The following is a 9,264-nucleotide window of genomic DNA, read 5'->3' as shown; positions in this document are numbered from 1 at the left end:
TTAGCACTTTGACCACTTTGACTTTCTTTCCAACCAGTCCCTCTTACCCCTTTCTTCACAAGGAGTTGAGCGGCTCAGCAACTCGAGGAGAACCGCGGCGGGTCAAGGCAGCAGTCGGATGGCTCGACGGAGGCTGGCCCGACTTAAAGCAGCAGGACTCGGCGGAGATGAGGCTGCAGCGACCTAGACGGCAAGGGTGGCTCGACGCCCGTCGGCAGAGTGAGGCACTGGCGATTTAGCAATGATGGCGTGACGTAGTGGCAGAGGTAACTTCACGAAGGTGACGGTCTGGTGCAGCGACGATGGTGACCTGGCGGAAGCCGGCGGGTCAGGCAGGCAACGACAGGTTGTGGCAGAGGCGAAGTCCAGCAGCGGGCGACTCGGGGTGTGGTTCCAGCGGAGGCCGGTGGACAGGGCCGGCTCAAGGCTCGTGAGTGGCGACTTGGCCGTTTTGGCAGTTTGAAGGAAACGTGAGGCAAGACAGAACAAAGTTGAGTCGGCACGAGGCCATACAGGCGGCCGACGACACGAGGCCGGGCTCGAGGTAGTGGTTGTGTGCGGCCGAAGCAGAGGGCGGCCGTGGCCGGCTCAAGGCGCAGCCAGCGACAGCGGCCGCGGCCCGACGTAGAGGTGAGGCCGGCGCGACATGAGGTGGAGACCGCGGGTCGAGGCGGATTAGTGTCGGCGGTTCACCCACGGGGTTGTAGAGTTCGCGACTCAAGGCGCAGGCGGACTTAGCGCCGGTGAAACGGACGGGTCGTAGGGGCGTAAGTTAGCAGAACGGCCGGTGGAGGTGAAGCACTGCAGCGACGGCGGCTCAGAGAGGACGCGGGTGCTCAAGATGGAACCGCGACAACGAGGGAGGCCCGGCGAATCGTGGCGGCTCAAGGGCAATTTCCATATCCACAGCAACAGAGGATTGATCCTTTGGCGAAGGCGAGGTAAAGTCGGCGAGGCACGACTACATCATCAGAAATGGCAATTTGACATCAACCATAACGTTAGAAAGCCAGCGACGGAAACGAGCCATAGCGCCAGGAAACCAGAGACGAGATGAGCCATAGCCTCAGAGAGCCGGAGACAAGCCATGGCCGAATCCGGCGACTTGGTATGATGCAGCGAGGGCCGTCCACTTTGGTGGCGACTTAACGCGACAGTTTGGTGGCAGCGAGCATGGTCAGTAGGAGGCGGCTTAACGACGCGTGAGGCCGCGGCGACTCTGCCACCATGGAGGCCATTCAATGACCAGGGCGACTCAACAGCGGCAAAGGCATCAGGCGACTCAGATGCGAACGACGAGTGACGCCGGCGACTTGGCAATGGATCCGGCTCGGACGGTGAAGGCAACAGTGGCTCGTTGCAGAGCCTTCACAGCAGAAACAAGGCGGTTGCGGAGGCGACTTGCAAGAGCGGGGCGGCTCAACGATGAACAACCCGGCGGCGACTCGTTGAAGTGGCTCGGAGTTCGTGCGGGCAGACCAAGGAGGAGGCGACTTGGAGCGGAGTCGTGTACGTGATGGCGGCTCACAAGTGGTAGAGGGGCTCCGGTGACCCGGCAAGGAGTGACCGCAATTTAACGCGACCGTATGTTGAGAGCCGTTTTAAACATGCGGCTCGGCGAGGGCTCAGGCAGGCCATGACGGCTCGGACGCTGCGAAGGCAAGTTGTGCCGGGGGCCATTGACTCTGGCTCAGCGATGGTTACTTGAACCCGAGGCGGGGTGGTTTGGCGGCGGCACCGACGGCCACTCATCCGCGGCGGGGACTCAAGCGAGGTGGAGTGCGGCGGCAATTTTAGAGACGGAAACGGAAACCCAGTTCTGGCCTCATCCCTTCCCAAAAACTGCCATCAGCCGCGCACGCGACTTTCCTTGCAGGTATCCATACTAGTTTTTGGTCTTTCTCTCGATGATGTCGACTTGGTTTGGTTGCTTCAGACTTGTCAGCTCGGACAATAGAATCCATTGATGCTTGTGTCATAGCTTCAGCAAATTTCACCTGTGTGATTTAGGTCACAGAACAACCTGTTGACTGTTTTCGGTCGTCGCGACCTGACCCCGTCAGTCTTTGGTAATCTTCGAGGTGGCTCAACCGATGCAACCTGGATCATCCTGTCTGATTGTTTTCTGCCAGCTCTTGACGTGGCACCTCCACGCTGCACCGGCAGGGATCAGAGGGGTAGCCCGGGGTGGCAGTTTGTTGACGGAGGCGCGTTGGCGGAGGTCGAGGTGGATTGATGATAGAACTCAGCAGTGAAGCTGGATGGTGGCTCATGGCGGTTGGCATGGTGGCTGATGCGAGAAGCCGGCGTAGGATGAGCTGGACGGCGGCTGACCGGGCACGCCAGAGGCCATAGCAGGGTGTGGCCAAATCGTGCAGAGGCATCGATGGCTCGACAAGGCTGCAAAGGCAACGACAGCGCCCGGCGAATCAATTTGCGCGGCGGCAACCTGGAAAACGACCGGCAGAGTTAATGCCGTGGCTCAGGCAGGCAACGACGACTTTGGGAGCGGCGGCTCATTCCCAGACGAGGCCGTAGAGGAAGCCAAGTTCAATCTGCCTCCGGGCCCTCCTTCCGGTCGAAGTCGGCTTTGACCGATCAATCCCACGTTTTCCTCCAGGTCGTGGCCCCCCCTCCTTTTTTAATTCCATGTTGAATCGAGATCTCTGTATGCTGGCGGCTCTCCTTTTTCCTGTAAACCGGACAAGTACTATTACCAATAGTAATTGTTCTGATCTACCCCAATTAGTCTCGGACTCGGCGGATTATCATGGCGCATGTGGTAGACGTTGAACATGCAACCCTGACTTTCTCTTGACCTCGTTTTGACTGCTCGTGGATGATGTGATTTACTGAACCGGCTCTTTTTTCATCGGAAAATTGCAAACTTCTCGATCCCTAAGAAAGATCCCTCCAAGATCTCAACACCACCGTGCATCTAGCCCCACGGTGGGCGCCAACTGTCGTTGAATAGTCACGGTAGATGTGCTAGTGTGAGGACTTAGTCATGAGGCCAACGCATCTATGTGGTAGCTTGAGAGGGGTTGATCGGAATCGAGAGACGCAACACAAGACAAGGGTTTTGACAGCTTCAGGCTCGGGGAAACATCATTCGGTAATAACCCTACATGCTGTTTGTGGCTAGGTCTCATTATCATCACGAGGGAGTCGCCGTAAACCGGCTCTCCTAGTTGTGTCTAACCTTAAGATTATTTCTTACCTCTCCCTCTTGGGGAGCCCTGCCCCTCCTTATATAAGTTGAAGGGGCGGGTTACATGTAGAGTCCAACTCGGATTAAGACTTAAACTATTCTGACTTCTCTTCTTGGGCTTCTTAACGTCTCGGGCTTATTAACCCCAGGCGACTCTGTCTGCTGGGTTATGACTGTCCGCCGATTTATGATCTGGTTTAACTGTCTGCCGGTTTATGATCTGGTTTAACTGTCTGCCGGTTTACCACCTGGTTTAACTGTCTGTCGGTTTGTGATCTTTCGGTTTACCATCTGTCTTAACCATCTGTCTTAACTGTCTTCCTTAACCATCTGTCTTAACTCTCTGCCGGTTTACCAAGTCCCAGCCGGGTTATAATTCTGGCCGGGTCATACCGTGGGGTATATCCCCGACACCTACTCCTGCTTTGGTGTATATTTAGTGTTGTTGAGCTCTTGAACTAGCTGCGGTGCCTGCCTAGTCCAAAAAGTCTGAATCCTTCCTCAGTACACCTCGGGCCTCCTTTTATACGTCAAAGGGGTCGCCACGGTGGCATACAGGAGGTGGAAAGTATCTACAGTGTACAAGTTTATCTTCTGTCATCATAGGACAAACGCATTTAATGCACCGCCTATGTGTCCTCTTGCTTTATCGGGGGCGGCAGCAAGGCCTGTCCCGTCCGTCGCCGCCTCGCCTTGCTTCGACACGCGTCCAAGCTGACAACGCATGCAGCGCCATGCTGGCTGGCTGGCTGCTGTGCTGGTGCGGTGACAGAGTCTTCACGAAGATCTGCATGCCACCACGCAGGTGCTTGCTTAGTTGGCCTGGAAGCTGCATGCTGCCACGCAGGCGCTCGCCTAGTTGGCGGGCTGATTGCCGTGCTGGAACGGCCGTGGGTAGCGGAGCCTTGGTAGGTGTGGGCCTAGTTGTGGCCCTGCAGATCTTCCCGGCAAGGGTCTTGCAGGGGATCTTTTGGGCGTCCCTGGCAAGGATCTTGCCGGGGGTCTTCGGCTTCTGGTTCTTATCTAGTCTTGCAGGCCTTTGGTCTTCACAAAGATCTGCATGCCACCACGCAGGTGCTCCCGAGCCTTGGACCTCGATGTTGTTGATGGTGTCAGAGCCCCCAGGCTCAAGGGTGGCAGCCTTGTTGGCGTTGGGCAGGTCGCCGCGGCAAGGCTCTTGCCAGGGGGGATCCATCTTGCCCCTTTGCTATTTACGCCTCTGGCTTGGGTGCTGTTTTGGTAGCCTTATTCTTTCCCTTCCTCTGCCCTGCCAAGCATGGCCGTAGGTGTGGCTACAATTGCCCGTGCACAAGTAAAGGGGTACAGAAGGCCCCTACTTTTGTACACCGACAAGAACCCAAGGGCCTGGGCCACACCTAAGCGCGAAGCGTTGTTGGGCCAGGCCCAAAATGGTGCGCGAGCATGCGTGGCAGAGTTTTTACTGTGGTAACTCCCTCGTCAGTTGCGCTTCCCCACGACCCGCATTGAGTGCGTGACGTGGGGTCTTGCGTGGGACGGTTGCAGCATGCTTGCGTCACCTCGCGGTGAATAGTAAAGAGGCGGTCCGCGTCTTCCCCATAAAAAAGAGGAAAACCGCAGGGGCGCTGCTCATTTACCCTCCTTGCTTTTCCCAATCTTGGAACCGCCGTTCCACGTTTCCCACCACGCCCGTCCTTTTCGCCACTTAAGCCGCATGCATGGCGTGGGGTAGGTGACGGACACGCGAGATATGGGAAGGCGCGCTATGGCCGATACCCATGCGCCCTTGATTGGCGCGGGGAGGGCGGTCGACGACCTCGCTCGTTGCCACCTTAATGGGCCGGACTTGAAAGGGCTCTTCAGAGGTGTAGAGGCAGTCTTCAGCCTTCCCTGCTCGGCTATAAAAAGGGAAGTCAGGAGGAGAGGAGAGGCATCTTCTTGCGTCGCCTCCATTCTCCATCCACCACCATGCCGAGAGGACGCGGCCGCGGCCGTTCTCCTGCAGAGGCGACTAGATCTTCCTCTCGCCAGAGAGCCACGGTGGTTAAGGAAGAGCCAGACGCCCAGGGTGGAGGCGCCGAACGGGGTCGCGGTCGGCGAGGCGGTCGAGGCAGAGGTGGGCGCGGAAGGGGACTCCTGCGACCTCACCGTCTCCGCCACCATCTCCTCCTACTTCGTCGAGCGGCCATGTCGGAGACACGCCGCTGGAGTTCATCTCGTAGCTGCGCGAACCACCACGTAGTCGCCTCCGTCTTCCAGAGGCGTTCGCGAGGGTGTTGGAGGTCGACCAGCCATCGAAGTTGAGGCTTCGCATGAAGGGGTGTTGCAATGGCGACATGTGGGCGAACGTAGAGTTCCCCGTCTCTCATGTCATGCTTCTTCATCGTGGTTGGAAAACCTTCGCACGCGCCCACTGCCTGATGAAGGGGCACGTCCTCCGCTTTAAATTGGTGGAGGCCGATCTTCTCTCCATCAAGGTCTTCGGGCGCTCGGGAGTCAGGTTAGGGTGCTGCGCGGAGAACTCGACCGACGACGAGAGCTCCTCCTCGATCGACGGCGATGAGGAGGGGACCAGTGGGGAGGACGACGGGGACGGGTCTGACTAGACGTCGGTCGCCCCGTCCCTAGGCGACGCTGGCAGCAGCACCATTTGCACCTGGCCTTCTCCCCAGCAGAGCGATTTGCCAGGGGGGGGGGGGGTAGTTCTCGGTGGTGGCTCCTCGAGCCAGCTCCTTGAACTTCTTGGGGCCGTCGCTTCCGTCGGCTAGCATTGGAAGGCTAGAGAAGACGAAGAAGTTGGGTGGCGGGCCGTCAAGTCAGAGTACGATGGCATCGATGCCTTCGTCTCGTATTGCCGGCACGCTGCCTCATCTTTCGGCTTCTTCCTCGGCACCGTCATCACCAGCCCTCTTCTGGGCGGCCGCCGGCACGTTCTCTTGGTGTCTTTTGCTGCTCGTACCTCGCCTAGGCGCTCCTTTTGCCCTCTTGCCATCTTGATCCGCTTCCCGAGGAAAGGGACAAGAAAAGGACAAGTACAGGGGATCGCAACAGTTTTCGAGGGTAGAGTATTCAACCCAAATTTATTGATTCGACACAAGGGGAGCCAAAGAATATTCTCAAGTATTAGCAACTGAGTTGTCAATTCAGCCACACCTGGATAACTTAATATCTGCAGCAAAGTATTTAGTAGCAAAGTAGTATGATAGTAACGGTAACAGTGGCAAATGTAATAGTAGCAGTACTGTAGTGATTGTAACAGTGGCAACGGTAAAGTAAATAAACGAAGAACAATATGTGAAAAGCTAGTAGGCATTGGATCGGTGATGGGGAATTATGCCGGATGCGATTATTCATGTAACAGTTATAACATAGGGTGACACAGAACTAGCTCCAATTCATAAATGTAATGTAGGCATGTATTCCGAATATAGTCATACGTGCTTATGGAAAAGAACTTGCATGACATCTTTTGTCCTACTCTCCCGTGGCAGCGGGGTCCTAGTGGAAACTAAGGGATATTAAGGCCTCCTTTTAATAGAGTACCGGACCAAAGCATTAACACATAGTGAATACACGAACTCCTCAAACTACGGTCATCACCGGGAGTGGTCCCGATTATTGGCACTTTGGGGTTACCGGATCATAACACATAGTATGTGACTATTGACTTGCAAGATAGGATCAAGAACTCACATATATTCATGAAAACATAATAGGTTCAGATCTGAAATCATGGCACTCGGGCCCTAGTGACAAGCATTAAGCATAGCAAAGTCATAGCAACATCAATCTCAGAACATAGTGGATACCAGGGATCAAATCCTAACAAAACTAACTCGATTACATGATAAATCTCATCCAACCCATCACCGTCCAGCAAGCCTACGATGGAATTACTCACGCACGGCGGTGAGCATCATGAAATTGGTGATGGAGGATGGTTGATGATGACGATGGCGATGGATTCCCCTCTCCGGAGCCCCGAACGGACTCCAGATCAGCCCTCCCGAGAGAGTTTAGGGCTTGGCGGCGGCTCCGTATCGTAAAACGTGATGAATCCTTCTCTCTGATTTTTTCTCCCCGAACGTGAATATATAGAGTTGGAGTTGAGGTCGGTGGAGCACCAGGGGGCCCACGAGGTAGGGGGCGCGCCTCCCACCCTCGTGGACAGGGTGTGGGCCCCCTGGCCTTGATTCTTTCGCCAGTATTTTTTATTATTTCCAATAATAATCTCCGTGAAGTTTCAGGTCATTCCGAGAACTTTTGTTTCTGCACATAAATAACACCATGGCAATTCTACTGAAAACAGCGTCAGTTCGGGTTAGTTCCATTCAAATCATGCAAGTTAGAGTTCAAAACAAGGGCAAAAGTGTTTGGAAAAGTAGATACGACGGAGACCTATCAACTCCCCCAAGCTTAAACCTTTGCTTGTCCTCAAGAAATTCAGTTGATAAACTGAAAGTGATAAAGGAAAACTTTTACAAACTCTGTTTGCTCTTGTTGCAAATATGTAAAGCCAGCATTCAAGTTTTCAGCAAAGATTATGAACTAACCAAATTCACAATAACACTTAGGTCTCATGTTTACTCATATCAATGGCATAATTAACTAGCGAGCAATAATAATAAATCTCGGATGACAACACTTTCTCAAAACAATCATAATATGACATAATAAGATGGTATCTCGCCAGCCCTTTCTGAGACCGCAAAACATAAATGCAGAGCACCTTTAAAGATCAAGGACTGACTAGACATTGTAATTCATGGTAAAAGAGATCCAATCATAGTCATACCCAATATAAATTAACAGTAATGGATACAAATGACAGCGGTGCTCTCCAGCTGGTGGTTTTTAATAAGAGGGTGATGACTCAACATAAAAGTAAATAGATAGGCCCTTCGCAGAGGGAAGCAGGGATTTGTAGAGGTGCCAGAGCTCGATTTTGAAATAGAGATAAATAATATTTTGAGTGGTATACTTTCATTGTCAACATAACAACCAAGAGATGGCGACATCTTCCATGCTACACACATTATAGGCGGTTCCCAAACAGAATGGTAAAGTTTATACTCCCCCACCACCAACAAGCACACTCCACGGCTAGTCCGAAACAATGGGTACCGTCCAACTAACAACAATCCTTGGGGAGTTTTGTTTGCAATTATTTTGATTTGATTCTGCTTAAAGCATGGGACTGGGCATCCCGGTGACCAGCCATTTTCTCATGAATGAGCAGCGGAGTCCACTCCTCTTGAGAATAACCCGCCTAACATGGAAGATACAGACAGCCCTAGTTGATACATGAGCTATTCGAGCATACAAAACAGAATTTCATTTGAAGGTTTGGAGTTTGGCACATACAAATTTACTTGGAACGGCAGGTAGATACCGCATACAGGAAGGTATGGTGGACTCATATGGAATAACTTTGGGGTTTAAGGGATTGGATGCACAAGTAGTATTCCCGCTTAGTACAAGTGAAGGCTAGAAAAAGATTGGGGAGCGACCAACTAGAGAGTGAAAACAGTCATGAACATGCATTAAAATTAATGAACATTGAGTGCAAGCATGAGTAGGATATAATCCACCATGAACATAAATATCGTGAAGGCTATGTTGATTTTGTTTCAACTACATGCGTGAACATGTGCCAAGTCAAGTCTCTCGAACCGTTCAAAGGAGGATACCACCCCATCATACCACATCACAACCATTTTAATAGCATGTTGGCACGCAAGGTAAACCATTATAAACTCCTAGCTAATTAAGCATGGCATAAGCAACTATAATCTCTAATTGTCATTGCAAATATGTTTATTCATAATAGGCTGAATCAGGAACGATGAACTAATCATATTTACAAAAACAAGAGAGGTCAAGTTCATACCAGCTTCTCTCATCTCAATCATTTCATCATATATCGTCATTATTGCCTTTCACTTACACGACCGAACGGTGTGGATAATAATAATAGTGCACGTGCATTGGACTAAGCTGGAATCTGCAGGCATTCAATAACCAGGAGAATACAAGGCAATATGGGCTCTTGGTTAAATCAACAATAATGCATA

The sequence above is a fragment of the Aegilops tauschii genome, chromosome 6 (genome assembly GCF_002575655.3).
Source record: "Aegilops tauschii subsp. strangulata cultivar AL8/78 chromosome 6, Aet v6.0, whole genome shotgun sequence".
Lineage (NCBI taxonomy): Eukaryota > Viridiplantae > Streptophyta > Magnoliopsida > Poales > Poaceae > Aegilops > Aegilops tauschii.
Note: the sequence above shows the minus strand (reverse complement) of the source record.